The 21,164-nt window shown below is 38.4% G+C and overlaps 1 protein-coding gene across 3 annotated transcripts in view; it reads right to left on the reverse strand.

Annotated features, from left to right (window-relative positions):
• Positions 1–21,164, reverse strand: part of snx29.S (sorting nexin 29 S homeolog) — a 327,158-nt gene that overhangs the window by 199,645 nt on the left and 106,349 nt on the right. The window lies entirely within an intron of this gene.

The following is a 21,164-nucleotide window of genomic DNA, read 5'->3' on the forward strand; positions in this document are numbered from 1 at the left end:
CCTAAGCTTCCAGTCATTGCTCCCCTCTCCCTCCCGCAATGTGCTTTAGTGTAAAAAAAAAAACCTTTTAAAAATTCCCACCATTAAATGCAGAGAAGCACAGCGGAGCTCCCGGTCACCATCTTCAGATCTTAATGTAGTCTTCCGGTCTCTTCACAAAAGTCTGCCGGCGCATGCGCAGCTGGGCCAAGTCAGGAATCGGCTTCAACTGTGCATGTGCAAATTGGCGTTGAGACCTGAAGACTACACGAAAATCCACTGCGCTTCTCTGGATTTAAGGGTTTTTTAAAGGACTTTTTTAAACACTAAAGCACATCGCGGGGAGGGTGGGAATGCCTGGAAGCTTAGAGGGGCTTATGGTAGGAGGGGTTAGTTCTCCTTTAAGGTATGAAGATCCAAATTACAGAAAGATTTGTTATCCAAAAACCCCAGGTCCCAAGCATTATGGATAAAAGGTCCTATAACTATATGTGGTGCCCACTGTAGGGGGTTAGTTATAATCACCCCAAAACCAATCAATATTTAAGGAGAAGCAGGACACTCAAAATGGTAAAAAAAAGAATGTATTATCACATAGTTCACAAAATAAATTTTAAGTTCTGTTTATTTATGGATGGTACATAGGTTACTGAAAGATCAAACTGAGGAATCCAGATGGATTGAAATTTCCTGAGGAAAATGAGCATTAAATTTAATTTAAATCCTTAAATAAAACTTTATCATACATATGACAGGAGCAAAACATGTTTTAGTCCCTCTGTAGAAACTTTAAACATCGGAATAACATTTTTTTTAAAGAAAATTTCAAATTAGATGCTGGGTGGATCTCTAAAATATCCAGGAGCAAATAAACAAAGGAGTGTGTTACTTTTATGGTATAACCACCCATGGTTTTTATTAGGCTTAGTCCCTGGTGATTTCAGCACACAATTAGCCTGGAGCCAAGTCTATAATGTTTAAAAGAACATTTGTTTTACATTTGTTTGAAGGAAAACACAGTTTAATGTTCAAGGCATTTTAGAGATGGAACATTATTTTTAAAAAATGTTACATGTCCATAGATATAAAAAATACAGCACAAATAAATACAATAATGACACAAAAAACAAATGGTTTTGGACAGATACTATTTGTTTCTCCCAGGACCATTATTTCCCATCTAATATACAGATACAGTAAGTACCATTAGTTTTATTTGGTTGATTCATTTGTCCTGTTTTATATCCTGGTGTACCTTTTGTGGTACCATATATGCAGGACTAATTACGACCATGTAATTAAGGGGCAGATTTATTAAAGGTCGAATGTTAGAGTTTTTTTTAATTTGAATTAAATCCAATGTCCTTGAAAATCAAATAGTATCTTATTTAAGAAAAAACTTGAATATCTAAAACTCAAACGAAAATAACAGACCCGAAAACTCGATTCGAATTCAAATTAAATTCAACTAAACTCGAATTGATTAGAATGTCTATTAACATCTCTAAATGGGTCACTGGACCTCTCCCATTGACTTCTACATGAACTCAGCAGGTTTTAGGTGGCTAGTTGTCAAACTCGAGTTGTTCCCAGGGTCCAGGTATGATAAATCTCAAATTCGAATTTGAGTTTGGATGATTCTAATTTTGACCAAAAATCCAACTCGAAAATTCAAATTCAAATTTGTACCTTAATAAATCTGCCCCTAGGTGTTTGACATGTTGCCACTTAGGTTGAAGTTAGTCAAACAGCAGCAGAGGAAAATTGAGACATAATAAGTGCCCAATTGTAAATACTGGGGGGGGGGTCAATTTAACTGGACAGCATACCTCCTTTTTTCAACATTAGTTATATGAACAGATTATTGTTTTAATTAAGAAATATCTTTATTGCAACTCTACTGGGAAGCCTCTGTATGAACAAACCCTTTACCCTCTCCACTAGAGCCAGTTATTTCTGTTTTTTATAATATAACTACATGTACATATCACCATATTTAAATGCAGTTAGTACTCATTGCAACAACAACTTTAACAGTGTAATCACGTTAATCAAATCCTCATTCTTCCGCCTAAACCACACAAATAATTATATCTTCTCAGCTACAGCAGGGCTTCTGTACTTCCTGACACAGATTATCTTATAGATCCATTTGATAACACCCCCAGCAATAGCTGATATCTTAGCTCTGCTCCTGAAACACACAACACACAGCTACAGTATCTATCAACAAACCACAAAAACAGCCGCTTCTGCTTACCTTAATATCATTGTAAATAGCATCCGTGCATGCACTCTAGAGTGTGCCGTCAATAAAGGACACAATAGTGATGCAGAGGCCACATTCTTATTAAAGATGAAGTTTTAAAGGTCACAAAGTAATACAACTCTTCAGTATAACCTTTATTATGAATGTTGCATTATGGCTGAAATTTCTCACAACAGGATTGACGTTACGAAATATGGAAAGGAAAGAACGCTGATTTGCCTCTCCAGTGGGACATTAACTGCTCTGGAATACACATTCCAATAAGATAACTTAAAACTTCACAAATAATCATACATTCATAAAAACACAAATGTTAAAACTGGTAGATAGAATTTCTTTTATTTTCTATTTTTTCACGTTACATTTTTTATCTCCTTCTTTTGACTTTAAAGGGGTGGCTCACCTTCAGGTTAACTTTTAGTATGTTATAGAATGGCCAATTCAATGCAACTTTTCAATTGGTCCTCATTATTTATTTGTCATAGTTTATGAATTATTTGCCTTCTTCTCCTGACTCCAGCTTTCAAAACGGGATCACTGCCCCATCTAAAAACAAATGCTCTGTAACGCTACAAATGTATTGTTATTGTTTATCTTTCTGTTCTGACCCTCCTCTATTAATATTCCATAGTCTCTTTCAAATCAATACAAGGTTGCTAGGATATTTTGGACCCTAGCAACCAGATTGTTGACACTGCAAACTGGAGAGCTGCTGAATAAAAAGCTAAATAACTCAAAAACCAGAAATAAGAAAAAAATAAATCAATTACAAATTGTCTCTGAATATCACTCTCTACATCATACTAAAAGTTAACTCATGGGTGAACAACCCGTTTAAAGAAGGAACTGGGTGTAAGCATCTGCAAGGTGTCAATAGTTACTGAAGTTGTGTTAGCACTGCCTCTGTTGGTAACTATGAAATTGAATAACATAATATGGCTGCAGCAATTAACAAATACCTTATGAAAACATAAAGGGGCAAATTTACTAAGGGGTGAAGTGACTAACGATGGCGAGAATTCGTCAGCGTGACGTCATTTCGGGACTTCGCCAATTTACTAACGGGCACTGGCGTAACTTCGCTAGCGAAGGAGATAGACTCTAGCGCTGCTTCGCACTCTAACGCCAGGCAAATGTGCGTAACTCCGCAAATTCACTAAGATGCGGATTTTACTGAACGTTACCTCTTGCGCCAGACTTGCCTTCGCCACCTCAAACCAGGCGAAGTGCAATAGAGTAGACAGTTCTTTTAAAAAAATAAAGAAAAAATAACGCTGACGACTTTTCAATTTTTCAGGGTGACAGGCTGCAAAATATCGTAAATTTTTAGGGTACCAGGCCCCCCCCTATATTTCCTTTCATATGGCACATAAACTATACACTGGGCACATGTGTAGGGCATTGTAATAACTTTATTTTATTTTATTAAGGTTCCCTGGGCTTTTGTAGTGTAATGTATTTGCTGCAACATATACGTCCATTGAAATTTAACTTCCCGCCATACGCAAATTAGCCAACGCTAGCGCAACTTCACTTTACTTGCCGAATTAATGCTAGCGAAACTTTGCCATCGTTCGGCGCCCTGGACGCAACTTTTAGTGAATTAGCGTTGTCCTGGCAAATTTTCGCCTGTCGAAGTGTGGCAATGTAAGCGAAGCCGTCGCTTGCGAATTTCCAGAGGTTAGTGAATTTGCCCCAAACACAAACACAGAAACCCATTTTGATAAAGTTGTAATTTTTTTAATTATAGGCTCATATTCTCAGGAGAATTTCCTAGCACTGTACAAAACTGTAGGGATAGGTTAACTATTTCTAACAGATAATCATACAGTTCAGTAGAGCACCTATTTGAATACTAAGAAACATTACATTCAATGTTTAGAACTTTCATTATAGAAGCTTCATACATTACTGCAGAATATATTGTGCGCCTTATGAATACATTTTAAAAATAATGTTCAATGATGAAGTGCAAAGATCATTTATATTACTGAATATCTAGCCAGAATATACTGTACAATTCTTGAACAAGTTGTAAACCTACGACTATCAATGTTTAAACATTACTTATAAAGGCTGCGTGACAGCTTTATGTGAAAGAGAACAAAAAAGATCAATATGCAATGATATTTCTTATATTGCCAGGAAATGTATTTTTCTCTCAATTCCAGCTGCTAACAGAAATATATTGTCTTCTTTTCACAGAAAGAACACAGCTAAGAAATACTGTGCTTGTATGCAATAAAATACTGATTTTATTTCATGCAAGCACAGTAAACGTAATGCCCATTAATGATCGGGTATGAGTAAAGAATGAGTATAGCATACCTGCACAGTTTTTACTTTTATAGCTCTAATTGCCTAAACAATGTTGTGCATTTCTTACAATACAAAACAGTACAGAGATGGGAACAACACTGCAAATAAACAATTACGACAAAGTTTAAATTGTTGTAATGCGGAGCATGTTCTTTTGTTTGAACCCAGTTTTCCTGTCATTACCTCTGTACTGAAAAAGCAGGCTGCATGCATAGAGCTTTCCCATACAAAGTATCTACCAATGCAATCTGGCTTTCCTTGCCTGCCCTAGCTTTGCTTAATGGGATCAGCCGCACTGCATTATTCAGCAGATAAAGCTCACGGATAAAAACCTCCCTATTCCTTGCCTTTAAATAACTTGGGCCGGTGGAACACTGGGAAAACCATGGTGGGCCCCCGGCTCTTTTGGGCCCCGCCGGCCCAGACCCGCTCCCTGCACTGCCGCTCTGCTTACCTCCCTCCCTGACCCCGGTCACTGCCCTGACCTCCTTCTCCGGCCCTCACTGTAGACAAACAGAAAAGGTACATGTAGTGTGGGGCCAGAGGAGAGTTTGGCTGTGATGGGGTGGGGGGGGGGTTGTGGCTGTGGGCCAGAGGGGACTTTGTGGCTGGGGGCCAAGGAGATGGTGTGGGGGCTCTTGAGGCTGCAGAGCCATTGGGCCCTGGGCCCCCCAGTCCAACGCTGCTGGCCCTACCCGGCCCCCGGAAGAAATCAAAGAATGTATTTTGTCCTGAGCTCCCCTGCGGTGGAATGCATTAAAACTGAAAACAAGGGAGAGCAGGAAGAGTCCTTACTTTGGTACCGACCTTCTCTTAGACTCTAGACTTCTAACCCTCTGTGTACCTTGCGCTGGACTTTTGCTTGCCCGTACCTAAATTTGAAAATGTCAACCATTGCATGCTTTATTGCTTCTTGATACTTGTAGGTTGTACATTATTGTTTATTGGAATCAACCCCTCTATAAATCAGTATAGATAAATAAGCACCCAAGGTAAAGAACAGAATTCCTGAGTATCACATAGTTCATAAATACCATATTTAGAGGGAAAAAATAAATAACAGAACAGAGTGTGACACCATTAAGAAGCAGCAGACTATTTACTCATAGACTCCCTTACGTATGTCTTTAGAGCTCACTTGAGAGGGGGGAACCTCACAAAAAATGGTGCACACTTCAGCTTGCTTTCAAGAGGAGCATTATGAAAATAGTCCAAGCAGGCTTTGTCTAGGTGCAAGCAAAAGTAACTAATAACCTGTTTTACTAATCTGTACAGGTATGTGATCTATTATCTAGAATGACTGGGACCTGGGGTTGTCCATATAAGGGATTTGTATCTCCATACTTTAAGTCTGCTAAAAATCATTTACACATTAAATAAACCCAATAGGATAATTTTACCACCAATATTGACTCACGCATCTCAGATCAAGTACAAGGTACTATTTACTTTACTAATTATTTTCTTTTTGGCCTTTCTGTAATTTGGAGCGTTCTGGATAACAGGTTTCCAGATAAAGGATCCCATACCTGCAATCTTCATTATGTTAGTAGCCTTCTGGCACCTTGAAAGCAAACAAATTAGCTGTATGGTTGTATTCACCCATTTTATTCTTAGCAGTGTGTTGATATTTTAGAACTTCAATAGTAAACCCTTTTTCCAAGAGATGTGGCACAGCAAGTTTTAATAAGACAGCTACAGAATTTTGAAGTACTTTCTTATAGACACGAGTATTGCATTATTTATTGCAATGGAGAAAGACTCTCTGAAGAGTTATATCAAAGAATTCGACGGAGACAAGGATACTAAACACAAGCAAACAAAGTACTTCAAAAAGAAGCCAAAGGGAAAAACCCCACACAAGCAGGACGTAGGGAAGCAACACTGTTCTGAGAGAACTGTGTCCTTGAACCTTCATTTCAATTATATAATCCAATCTACAAGGACATATCTTGGATTTAGTTATGTTTGTAGGAAACCTGAATATAGAGACTATACTAAATAGAAAGCTACAGTTTACAATCTATTGTTAGTGGCACAATACATATGGCTTATCTCCCAACTGTCCCAACCTAAATTAGCAAAACTGTAATAACTGGGAAAAAAAACACAGAAATGTGTTCAAACTTTCATAAACTGCCAAATTTTGTAAAACGAACATGGTTATTAGGGGGTGTGCCCACAAAAAATTGGCATGGTCAAAAAATTTCTCTCTCTTTGTCCCTCTTTTTATTTCCAAAATGAGGTATGATATGGAAAGATCGTTTTCTGTATCGTTGTCCCTTCCATAACAATCGATTGAACACTGCATAATACACATCGGGATGATTTATCAAAAATTGAGATTGTGAAAAAAAAAACAGCGACAAAACTTGCAATTTTTTTTCTCGAATGCCAGATTAGATTAAGAAAAAAAACCTGACAATATATTCCTATTTTTTTTTCTTAGTCTTCCTTATTTCTCTCTGCGTTTTCCTTGAATCGAGAAAAAAAACTACCAACTCGATTTTTGATAAATCAGCCCCACTGTATATACAGTGTGAGAGACAAGAAATAAGTGTTAAATATGGGTGACATTTCCACATCTATTCTCTCCTCTGTTTAATAAACTCATAGTCAAGGCTTTACACCTTGTTCCCTGTAAGAAAACCTGCCAGTGGAAACCTGTCTCCTATCAGGCAGGCCATATGGTATAATATATTATTGTACTTCTGTCTCAGTCGTATGTCGAATGTGATATCTCTATATATGACACGTTGCCCAAACTCATTGCATCCTGTGCAAACATTACTATAAATGTGGATGTCGGGGGTGAAGGTGTTAAGTGAAAACAGTATCCAAGCAGACCAGACAGTCCTTACAAACTGCACAGAGCAACAGAGCCGGGAGCACATCCAAAAGCTACCAACGCAACTGCCTGCTCTGCCAAACAGCCAGATGCTCCATGAAGAAAAGTCTTTTTTCACATTTCTCTATCTGAAAACCAGGGATTAATGCTGTTTCTGCACAGGAATAAATACATTAAGGATCCAAATGGGGCAGGTTTATGTGTTGATACCGAAGCAAATAGAGACAAATTTAGGCAGTCTCTCATTAGAATGTTTATTAACTTTAAAAAAGATGCGGTCTGTGTAATTTTACTTCAAATAAAAAAATGTTACAGGCTTTTTAGAGTTGATATTCTTTATTCCTTAGCTGAAGTCTATTAAATTATTATTAAATTACTATTAAATTAACTAAATCTGAAAGACAAATAAATCATGGATAACAATCAAAATCCTACAACTGCACCAAATTACAGTTACTGTTGTGATCTGTACTCTGATTGCCATAAATATGTGTATCTGTATGAACACAGTAAGGCTCTTTTTCTAACATTGTTTCTAAAGTGCAGTTGCCTAAAACAACCAATCAGCAATTATCTTTAAACGCAGAATAAAGGCAAAGAGCTGATTGGCTTAAAAGAGAAGGAAAGACATCCTTCACTTGGGGGTGCCAAATGTTAGGCACCCCCAAGTGATTGTATTGACTTACCTGAAACCCCGGGTAATACCAGTGAGCACCGCGGAGAGCTTCTGTTCCGCCTTCCATTTTCTTTGCACGGCTGCGCATGCACAGTAGAAACGGAAAGCCGAACTTTAACTAAAAATGCGTCTGCCCCGGGAAATTTGAAGAAGCCAGAAGAGGATCGCTCCATGATGCTCAGCCAGGGTTTCAGGTAAATCAATACAATTGGGGGTGCCTAACATTTGGCACCCCCAAGTGAACCACGCCTTTGCTTCTCCTTTAAGGCACTGGTGCAAATTTGTAACTACAGTGTAGAGCAACTCTCTGAGCTGAAGGTACAATATTATTCTTTCTGAATCTACTGTTTCGGGAATAACTTACCTACTCCTTTTGAAAAACCTTAGGGGTCATTTCCAGAGGGCCAGGGTCTGCAAAACACTATGGGGACCCTTAGAGCTTATTCTAAAATCATGTTCATCAGGGGTCTGGCTGTGCTAGGTGCAGAGAGCAGAGAGCAGAGGGACTCTAAAATTAGTAGGTTAAGGATAATGGGAAATTATAGATTCTTAAAAGTCACAAGGTGTTACTATATTAAAACAGGCTAAATTTTTGTCCAGGGTGACCAATTGTGTGCCAGGTTATAAACAGTACTGAGTAAAGATCAATCTTGCAGAACAAACTTATCCACACTAGTGAGGGGCGAAAAATTTGCAAAACGCATTGAAGTCAATGGGCGACAATTCTTATATGCATGACTATTTGGTCCAAATGCATGAAAGTCAATGGGTGTCTGAATAATTTTGATGCAAGACAATTTTTATGCGCACGACTATTTTGACAGGCGACAAATTTTTTTTTCTGCCGTGGCAGATTTGTTGTCTGCGAATTGTCACCGTAGTTTCACAAAGTAGTTTGCTTGAGGCGAAACGTGGAAATTTGCCACGAATTTGTGTCAGGCGAATTTATTCGAACCACCACTAATCCACACTCACCGTCTTCAGACTCTGCTGTAATTGTTGTAGGGTGCTATAAGGGAGGAACTCCCGGGGCGATTTAGGTGCTATCCAACGTACTGTGCAAAAATGCAAGCATCAAGTCTGATGCGACGGAAATAAGGTAAGATATGGAAATGTCAGATGAAGTTGCAGTGTTCATCCGTCGCTACACGACTGTCGGATGCAGAAGCAGTGTTCCCGTTGCTTACCTTATACTGTTGCATCCGACTTGATGCCTGCGTTTTTGCACCGATCGGTATCGTGCCGAAATTGCTCGTGGAGTTACTCCCTAAAGCTCAATCAGCCTGGTCCACTGAATTCCCATGCAATAGAGTAGAGATATATATATAGCGTTTGCACACAGATATTTTGACGGGGATTACACCCCATCCATTAGAATCTTTTTTTGAAAGCTATAAAGGGCAACCAGTGGCGGGTATGCACAACAAGTTAGTGGGCTCTGGCCTCCCTTGCTTTGATGTATATATAAAAGTGAACATCCATCAGAACTAAATTCCCACTGAACATAGGAATGCACAAAGTGCATTCATTAGCCCCATGTATATACAGGTATGGGACCTGTTATCCAGAATGCTTGGGACCTGGGATTTAACAGATATGGGGTCTTTTTGTAATTTGGATCTCCATAGCTTAAAGGAGAAGGAAAGGTTAAAACTAAGTAAGCCTTATCAGAAAGGTCCATCTAAATATACCAGTAAACCCCCAAAGTAGTGCTGCTCTGAGTCCTCTGTCAAAAGAAACACTGCATTTCTTTCCTTCTACTGTGTACACATGGGCTTCTGTATCAGACTTCCTGCCTTCAGCTTAAACCTCATTGCCCTGGGCAAGAGCATGCTCAGTTTGCTCCTCTTCCCCCACCCCCTCTCTTCTCTACTGTAATCTGAGCCCAGAGCAGGGAGAGGCTCAGGCAGGAAGTGATGTCACACCACATTAATACTGCAGCTCCTATCCTAAACAAATAGAGAGTTTTTAGAGCTTTTTACTCAGGTATGGTAAAACATTCTACAGAATAAATATAGCATTCTAGCTTGCACTATTGCAGCTAATCTATTGGCAATAACATGCCTCCATAGCTTTCCTTCTCCTTTAAGTCTACTAAAAATTATTTAAACATTAAATAATTCAGTATGACAGCTTTCTGGATAACGGATCCCACACTTGTAGAAAGATTTATCGGGCAGGCAGATTTTGTATGCAAATGTGAATGCCTAATAATGTCATTTTCATGATGGCCCACTTTCACAATGTAGTGGCACATTTATTTAAGCTTAACAAAAGAAATATCATTATACATTTCTGGAAAACGTAATAGAAACATATCTAAAAAAGAATGAAGAGGAACTTTAATACAGATATTTAAGCTACAACTAATGTCTATGGAATACCAACAGTATAACTGAAGGAACAGTTCAGTGTAAAAATAAAAACTGCATAAATAGTTAGCATACCTCCCAAAATGCTGGAACCTTAAAGAGAAACAAAAAAATTTGCCCTCATAGTGTGGCAATTTTTTTGACCATGCCCATTTTTGTGACCACCACCCCCTAATTACCATGTCGTTTTAAAAAATTGGCAGGTTACGAAAGTTTGAACACATTTCTGTGGTTTTTATGTGTACTACAGTTTTTATTGTGTAAATTCTTATCTTATCTAAAACCGCTACAAAATTATGTTAAGTATGTATTCTGGGCTCTCTGCCAAGATCCAATTAAGTTAGAAACTTTGTATCTTTTTCTGGCAGTTCAGTGCAGCAGATCAAAGAGAAACTCGGGATATATCAGTACATATCCGGGACTGCGGGTTGAGCTGTCAAAAGCGGGACTGTCCCGCTCAAAATGGGACGGTTGGAAGGTATGAGATAGTCTATTTCTAATATAGCTAGTTAGGCAAAAATGTAATCTATAAAGGCTGGAGTGACTGGATGTCTAACATAATAGCCAGAATCCAACTTCCTGCTTTTCAGCTCTCTAACGCTGAGTTAATCAGCGACTTGAAGGGGGGCCACATGGTACATACCTGTTCAGTGAGTTTGCAATTGATCCTCAGCATTCAGCTCAGATTCAAAAGCAACAGTTATGACCCATGTGGCCCCCCATCAAGTCACTGATTGGTTACAGCCTGGAAACCCGTCAGTGGAAACCAAGAGAAGCTGCAAAGCTTCTCTTGGTTTCCACTGCTTTCCAAGCTCATTGCACACATTTACCACCTGCTAGAAGGTGGCATAAACTTTTGGAGCAAACGCAACAACTTTTTTATTAAGTGTTATTACATACACTGCGCACTTGGAAACTATAAAATTCTCAGTTGCTATCCTACTGTAGTGTAAGGGGCAAGGTGTTCGCAAAGGCAAAAACTTTGCGAACATTTATTCGCATTTCGAACAAACTGCGAACAATTACATTCCCCATATGTGTTTGTTGACTGGGAAAAGTCATTTGAAAATGTTCACAGCACGTGACTGGAGGGGGGCTCTGGACAGCAGTCCCGGTGGGCCCTGGACCCCCCCTCCGACCTTGACCCTGGCCCTGGTGTATTTTCCACAGGATAGGGACCCAAGAAAGGGTTTAGACCAGTAGCAGGGTTTGATGGCTTTGGGCCTGTGGTCTGCTAGTAGAAAAACCTGGTCGAAATAGGGGCGCTGCAGGGAGTGCCGGCTTACTGAGACCGGTGGGGAACAAGAATTCCCGGTGACTGGAGACAAGTGTGAGTACCCAACCTAGCCATCACAAATATCCATCCTCTGGATAAAGGGTTAAGCTTGAACAAGCCTGTGTGAATATTATGCTGTTATAATTTTGGATACATGTGGTTATGGTGAAGAAAGCTGATGTAATAAAGCTCCTGGTTATCTGCTCGCATGGAGTTGGTGTCCTACGTGGGGGAAGTGTGTGTCCAACAAACGGTTACCCTCCTTACACAGAAAAGCATTAAAATACTGTAGATACACCAAACTGGCTTAAATGGAAGGGGAGACACCATAGGATGAAAATCCAATAAGAAAATGTAAAAGTGAATACCACAAAAACCACATAACTAAACAGAGGAGCAGCTAACCACAAACTCATATATCATCAGCGTATGTGTTTTATATAAAAAATGGTGAACTCAAAGTAATATGATAAGGGTATGGGCGAGAGCAAGTAAAAATATCTGCCCTGAGGGCGAAGAAGTGTTACAAACAAGGTGACACAGATTTTATGACCTTATTTGACCCAACCAGATAAATATCCTAGTTAAAATAAACGTGTCTGAACAGTGGTAATCCATTAAGGATCCTGTGCCATTTGGAAACCAACAACCAAAACCAAAATGTATGTCACATTGCACTCTGTTAAGCCAAATGCTCTATAATTAAAATGGCATATTTTTATAAACGTCAGGGTTATCCAAGTGACATTGCAACAAAGAAATTAAACGACAACAATATCCACAACAGATTAGCAGTACACTGATTCTTATCATGTTAATATTACAATTAAGAAGCATATACTGTATATGTGCTTAATTTATTTGCTTAAAAAAACTAAATTAATTAAATAGAGCTGGGATTAATTTATTCAAGCAGGAGTCACCAGGGGTACTGCAGGAACCTCAAAAAAAGATTTCTAAGTAGCCAAGCAAAGAACCAGGGATGCTGCATTATTTGCTTATCAGTAAACAACCAGATGGTTAATAGTTCTAAAGTTTTCATTTTAAACGCTCTTCTTTCAGCGCTATATAAAAGAACTTTTTGAACACGCTTATTTGCCAGTAACTGATAGAAATGAGTTTGATTGGGCTTTTGGAGACAACCGAATAACTTGGAAGTGATTGTAGCATTGGCAATACAGCAGCAAGATACGGATAAAAACCCAATCCACTCACTAAGCCGAAGAGTGCAAAGACCTTGCCTGCCAGTTGGCTAGCTACAAGACAAGGATTTCAAAAGGTACTTAAAATAAAAATTCAAATAAACCATGCTGTTATTAGGAAATGCGGATACTAAAAAGCTCAAGCTTCTTTTAGAATTAAACATCTAGTTTTGTTAACATTTCAAAAATTATGTAAAGCACTCTTGTAAACAAAGCATATCTAATAATTAAAACACTCATATAATCAAAGATGATTTCAGGATTTATTTTTACTCGGTGAGAAAATCCCAGTTATTGTGTTTTGATAGGGAAAATCTGTTTCCCCACCAATCAGATATATTTCGAGGCTGGTGGTGCTAGATATAAATTCTAAGGCATGGGGTGTTCAAACTTGCTAAACACAATCCTTTCTCAAGAGTAGTAGGGTGAGAAAGGGATAAATCTCTCTAAATCCACAACTATGATCAGATAGATAAGAATAACTGTAAAAATGGCCTTGCACCTATTAAGGTGGCCTTGAGTGTTATCGGGCTGATACAATGGTTTAGCACTTGAATAAAAATGGAATTATAAAAAAGGTAAACGCAGATTATTGAAAGAGGAACCCATAAACAGGCCCATCAAAATCAAGCTTGCCCGACTGATATCTAGCCAATTTTGGACCAGATATCGATCGGACAGGCCCATTGAGGGGCCTTTATACACGTGCACATAAACTGCTGAATTGGCGCGTGTATGCCCACCTTTAGACCGTTACACGGGTTTTGGACATGTTCTCCTCTGTGCATAAAATGCAGGGTAAAAATGGCCCCCACTACCATTATAAATCACATGAAACAACTTTTCCTAAAACAAAAAGTGAAAAGGAGGTAGCACAATTTCCCCCGGAAAATATATTATTCCATTCAATTCTTCCTCAAATATTTCTGTGTATAATGGACAAATCCTTATTTATTGTGCTTGAGCACACAAGCAGCAAGTGGAACTGATTGTGCAGAGATCACTATACCTCCTTGCACAGAGTACGGTTTCCACTTTGGTGCGGCTCACATTCTGGGCAGGGGGTGGGGCCATGATGTCATTATGTGGGTGGAGCTATGACGTGCAATCAGCACCTCACTGATCGCCATGTTAATCAGAAGAGATCCTGCCCGATTTTCCTTTTTTGGAAAACCGAGCAAACTGTCTTGATCCGGGCAGCCCTTCTGAAAACCAGGCTGTCCGGGTCAAATCCAGACAGGAGGCAACCCTAGCACAGAGTATGGGACTGAATAATTTAATCTCCTCCCAAACTGACTCCCCAAAAGATAGGAGTTACTGTAAAATAGGCCTTAGAAGCAGTATAATTAAAACAGCAACTGTTAAATGCACTTAGGAGCTGATTTATCAAAAACTGAGTTGGTGTCCTACGTGGGGGAAGTGTGTGTCCAACAAACGGTTACCCTCCTTACACAGAAAAGCATTTAAATACTGTAGATACACCGAACTGGCTAAAATGGAAGGGGAGACACAATAGGATGAAAATCCAATGAGAAATTGTAAAAGTGAATACCACAAAAACCCACATAAGTGAAAACCACAAAAACAGAGGAAATCGAGAAAAAAACAGAGGAAAAATGCAAGCGTGGAAAAAACCTGTGAATAGTCAGAAAAAAAGCCAAGTAAAAGCTGGCAAGGTTGTATAGAAGTCAATGGGAATGTCCTCTAACAACTATATTTATTGATTTTCCCAGATTAAAATATTCAAGATTTTTAGCCTCATTGAAAATGAATGGAACAATCAGATTTTAGCTGGCATTTTTTTTTTTTGTGAAAAAAACTACACGGGGGAATATTTTGTTGTGCTTTTTTCTTAAATAAGCCAGCACTCAAGAAAAAAGTTCCACTTGTTTTGTCAGGTTTTTTTTTCCTCATCTGCATTTTTCCCACCACAAACTCGTATTTTGATAAATCTGCCCTTTAATGTTTACTTAGGGTATTTCCTCTATGCCACTGGAAACATCAAGCACCCAAAATTCGCACCCATCACAACACTTTGCTCAGACACCGCTAATTTACTAAAAGGCGGAGTTTCGTCCTGTGCGCCGAACGCTGGTGAATTTTCGCTAGAGTTACTTCAGCAATACAAGCAATTCAAAGCGAAGACGCACTACCGTTCATTTCTGCCAAGGGCACATTCGCTAGAGGTTTTGTGCTCAGATTAATTTGCATACGGCAGGAAATTAAAAGTTGATGGGCGTCTTTATGTTATATGTTGGAGCAAATACATTACATTTCCACTGTTAATTACACACATCGAGGGAACCTTAATAAAGACAATAAAGTTGTTATAATGCCCTACACATGAGCCCACTGTATAGTTAATGTTCTATAAGTTGGAAAATGTATCGGGGAAATCGGTTACCCCAAAAAAAAATTTTTTGACTTTTTGCAGGCTATCACTCTGAAAAAAGGAAAAGATTCCAGCGTTTTATGAACTTAGATGCTTTTTCCACTCACAGAATATGATGTAAGTAACAGAAGAAGATAGAGGTAAATCTATGCACTGCAGTGCACTTCTCCTGAGCTGGCGAAGGCTAGTCTGGCGAAAGATGTAACGTTCAGTAAAATCCTCATTTTATGAATTTGCGGAGTAACGTCCATTCGCCAGAGCGAAAAGTCGCCTAGCGATAGAGTGCGAATGACCGCTAGCGATCTCTTTCGCTAGTGAATTTGCGATTACGCCTGTTAGTAAATAGGTGATGTCACTGTGGGCAATAACGCTAGATTGACGCTAGTGTTAGACACTTCGCTCTTTAGTAAATCTGCCCCCATGTTTCGTCCTCTTCATACATATATATCACTCTTAAAAATGCAAATTTTCAGATAAAAAACATACAGCATCTTAATTTTTTGACTATTTCTATTATACCAAATGAACAATTACCATTACACAGATTGCTGCAGAACCTTTAGCTCCTATTAACCTTATGCCAACCTATATAAAAGAAAATTCGTCTGTACTCACGAAAACATGAAGAAAGCCAACAGAGCATATGAATAGGGCTTCATTGTTATTAATAAATACCTGAGTGCAATGGAAACTTCCCTGAGGAAGCACAGCATGCGTTTATTTAGACTGATTCAATAACATCTAAAGTCCTACTTTAATCAATATTTGAATGCTTGTATTTATGCAGCAAATGTGACCTCCAGGTGAACGGAAATGATAAATTATGTACTTAGTGCAAATCATTATAACATAACATGGAAACATCCACAGTGCCAATGACTTTAAATGCTTTTTGTATTAAAGGAAAACTATACCCCTCAAACAATGTAGGTCTCTATAAAAAATATATTGAATAAAACAGCTCATATGTATAACCCAGCTTCATGTAAATAAACCACTTTCATAATAATATGGGTGATCATAAATAGAAAATTGCCATTTTAAAAAATAAGGACAGCCCCCTGGGATCGTATGATACATGGTGCACACAAACATACCAGACAAACTATACGTTAGGTCACATGAGACAATTAACAGACATTTTGGGGGAATAGTTTGCCTTTAAAAAAAAAAAAAAATATATATATATATATATATATATATATACACACATATATATATATATATATATATATATATATATATATATATATATATATATATATATATATATATATATATATGTATAGTTTGATTAAGACAGAAGACTACACACTGCAAGGTTCTAGATATAAATTAGTAAACTAAGAACACTGCAACTCTCATTTAAAACCAACATGTGCAGTGCTAGTTTCCGGTACAATACTATGAGCTGAAGTTTTTGCTCAAAGAATAGAAAGGCAGCACTCCGGTTAAAATTGAAAGGTGGTTTATTCCAACAGGTCACTGATGCGTTTCGGCAGTAACTCCCTTAATCATAGGCTGAAGCCCAAGGTCACTTCTGAATTTTATTAAATGTCTTTCAGCCTTTGCTAATTAAAGGACAACTATATGTACTAAGTAATGATTGATCTGTAATACCATAGACATTAATCGACATGTGTGTCTTCATGAAGATATCACAAAAAAACAAATTCATAAATAAAAGCAAAATTGCAATCTTTTTCATTACGGCTTATGCCAGGGGCATGCAACATAATCCTTCCCGCTGTTGTAAGGCAAGAACTCCAAGCAGCTCCCAAGTTATAACGTCTATAGCAGTGGTGAATTGTGTAGTTCTACATTATCTAGATGATCATATATAGTCCCTTCCACTGACAGTGGCACATACAGTACATTGTAAGGAAATACTGGGATGAACAGATACACTGTGACAAAGCATTCATCTGTTTTTAAGATTAAGTATATGGAATTGTCATGTGGGAACTGTGACCTCTCTTAATACAGTTTAGAATCAATGCAATGCAAATAATAGTTAGTGAGAAAAGAGGGTTTAATCGTGGCGTTTCTGACTTTTTTGTAAATATGCTTTACACCTGACTTACAAACAAAGTTGCGCTGGATTCAAAACGATGCAGTAGTCTTGCCACTAAAATACCGGCCAAAGCAGGAATATTACGAATTTATGGGAAATGTATTTGCTGGAAAATCTGTCACTACCTATCATTGCACCCCAAGTCCCCACTTCCAGCTGAGCATCTTCTCTTTTGCCCCTCTATCTGCCCACCCAATTTACCAAATTCCCAACAAAATGGCCCCAATCTGCCCCTTTAACATCAACAATTAAACCTTACATTACTGTCTATCCCCTTTTAGTCTCATCCCCTGCCCAATTGAGCTGGACAGAATTTTCTTTTCCAAAGAAAGATGGCAACCCTACAGAGCAGTGACAGGTAAAAGGGTGCCTTGTACTTAGAGGCTACCATAAGCAGGTTGTAAGGGCAGGGCTGCCGCTCCCCACAGTTTTGCATTACCTGGTGCTTTTGGCTGGCATGTTCTGAATATTGTACAATCTTGGGCTGTGTAATGGGCTGCCTAGGTGTGGTCCATCTCTTGACTCTCCAGAGAGGCATAACACTTTCCGCTTTTCCATTCTAATTGCTTATAGAGTTGAGCTTATACATGCAAATTCATCTTTGCATTTGTTTTTTTGGGGGTTTTTTTTGCACTATGTACAGTACATTTATCATGTATATGACAGAATTCCATTAAAATAAAAAATTGTGTCATTGTAGTTACCTGCAGCAATCACTAAGATTATTTAATTTATATGTTATAAGGTTTCATTAACATACTAAGGGGGTTATTTACTAAACCCTAAATATTTCGGAATTTATTAAACCCCGAAGATGGAAAAGTCACAATCAGAAAATCCGGTATATCTGTTGAGGTTGCATATAAGTCAATGGGAGAAGTCCCAATGATTTTTTTGATGTGCGCTGGGTCATGCAATACCCCAAAGTTTTCTGAGTTTTTGGGCAGAAAAGCTTAAGAAATCTGAGTTTTTGGGTGAAAAATCAGGAAAATTGAGAAAATCTGATTTTTTTTTCCCGCAAAGCAAATTTTTGGGAAACATAATAATAAGTGTAAAAAATCAGAGCTGAGTTTGTTGCAGAAAATGTTGAGATAAAATCGGACTTTGTATAGCCCCCCAACTGTAGAACTGTTTCTCTAGACCTAGTAAGATTTGTCATGTCTTAACAAAAAGTATTTAAATACGTGTAAATGAAAATGGCAAGGGTGACCATCTAGCAAAAGGATGCTAAAGATAAAAAAGAACTGGTGGGCAGGTTAGATCATACAGAATATTATAAGACATTAAAATACTTTCTCTTCCCAGGTTTATTCGTTATCTTGCCTGTCTGATAACTACATAGACAAATGACTAATAAAATGAATAACGAATGCTTCAATCACAAGCATTGCTTCCTGCATACTCATTATGCCACCCCTGTGGAAGTTGGAGTAAAACATCTATTCATATCCATAAAAACATCAAGTGTGCCAGCAGGATGGAAGGCAGCAAAATGTCCTAGCTTTTAGTACTGCTCATTTATGAACCCAAAACAGAGTTTAAAGTGTAATTTTCAAATGCAAATGGGCAAGTGCTTTTTACCCACAATGCAGCACTTTACCCATAACTGTAGGGCCATGTGTCCACCAAAACTTTCACCAATTACCATTCATTTTAGTAAATCACATTCAAGTCATTGTGCACACTATTTCCATTACATCCTTGTCGGAATAGAATCCTTAACAAACAAGGGAAAGTTGTGCTCACCATTGTTTTTTAAAACCATTATGCGGGGGTGCTGTGACCACAAAATACATATAGTCAAATACAAGAGTCCTCTGCACTCAACCCATTATCAATATATTTAAGACAGAGACATTTTGTGCAAACTGCTACTAAAAAATGCCTTACCCTTTAAACAAAACGGATTGTTTGTCCATATATTGCAATATATTTAAGCTGGCCAACTACCGTATATACTTGAGTATAAGCCGAGTTTTTCAGCCCCCAAAATATGCTGAAAAACTTTACCTCGGCTTATACTCGGGTCAAGCGCAAAAACGGTCGCCAGAGTCTAAGAATAGTCGCCGGCATCTAAGAATAGTCGCCAGAGTCCAAGAATAGTCGCCGGCGTCCAAGAATAGTCGCCGGCGTCCAAGAATAGTCGCCGGCGTCCAAGAATAGTCGCCGGCGTCCAAGAATAGTCGACAGCGTCCAAGAATAGTCGCCGCCGTCCAAGAATAGTCGCCGGCGTCCAAGAATAGTCTCCAAGAATAGTCTCCAAGAATATTCGCCGGCGTCCAAGAATGGTCGTCGGCATCCAAAAACAAGACGCAGGCACCTCCAATGGGAGCAGAAACCCTCAATTTTTTGATTGAAACTTACCAGAAACTGCTGCATTTCTCACCCTAGGCTTATACTCGAGTCAGTAAGCTTTCCCAGTTTTTGGAGGTAAAATTAGGTACCTCGGCTTATACTCGGGACGGCTTATACTCGAGTATATATGGTACGTCAAAGTCATCCCATATCTGGCCAGTCCTATGCTTAATTTTATCTGATTCATTAAGAATTCTATTAGCAATAGAATTCTTAATGAATCAGATAAATTCTTATGCTTCATTTTATCTGATTCATTTAGAATTCTATTAGCAACAGAATTCTTAATGAATCAGATAAAATTAAGCGTAGGACTGGCCAGATATTGGATGGCTTTGACGTAGTTGGCCAGCTTAAATATATTGCAATATATGGACAAACAATCCCTGTTTTGTTTTAAGGGTAAAGCATTTTTTAGTAGCAGTATGCACAAAATGTCTCTGGCTTAAATATATTGATAATGGGTTGAGTTCAGAGGACTGTTGTATTTGACTATATGTATTTTGTGGTCACAGCCTCATTGCACCCTCGCCTAATGGTTTTAAAAAATAGTGGTGAGCACAACTTTCCCTTGTTTGTTATAGTTTATACAGGAGCAGTGACCAGCTCCATGTTGTAGCTCCCACCATTCCCAGCTATAGTCAGGTGATCCCACTGGTGTCTAATAAAAGGGCAGCCAAGTTTGGGAGTTTTACTTTGAAAACAGCAAGTAAGTTGCAGGTAAAACCTAGTTCCTTTGTAAAATGTATAATGAAGCAATAGAATTCTTAATGAATCAGATAAAATTAAGCGTAGGACTGGCCAGATATAGGATGACTTTGAGGTAGTTGGCCAGCTTAAATATATTGCAATATATGGACAAACAATCCCTGTTTTGTTTAAAGGGTAAGGCATTTTTTAGTAGCAGTTTGCACAAAATGTCGCTGTCTTAAATATATTGATAATGGGTTGAGTTCAGAGGACTCTTGTATTTGGAATAGAATCCTTTACACACAGTGATAATAAAGTCGCTGGCACCCGATTCACTTGGTGCAAGTCAGCTGCTACTATTGCTAAGGGAATTCAGCAGCCAATACCAGCACTTTTCTGCATTGTCGGTCAGACAAAAATTTAAAATTAACTGCAGCACTGGCCTTAATGGTATAAATTTACAGACTAAAGCAATTGTGGCTTTTATTCAGTTTAATTAGATGCGGGCTGGCTCGAAAGAGGTCGTGTGGGAATAGGACTCTAAATCAAGTCTTTAACAACCATAAGTGCAGTGTGCAAAAAGCAATTTCAGAAACAATTAGGCATGTTTTGACCCATAATGCAGCATGTTATCCTGTAATTGTGGCCATGCACAGAATGAGTCAAAACAAACACAATTGCTTGTGTCCTTTTTGTCTTAGAGGATAAGCGA

Source organism: Xenopus laevis, chromosome 9_10S (genome assembly GCF_017654675.1).
Source record: "Xenopus laevis strain J_2021 chromosome 9_10S, Xenopus_laevis_v10.1, whole genome shotgun sequence".
NCBI classification, from domain to species: domain Eukaryota; kingdom Metazoa; phylum Chordata; class Amphibia; order Anura; family Pipidae; genus Xenopus; species Xenopus laevis.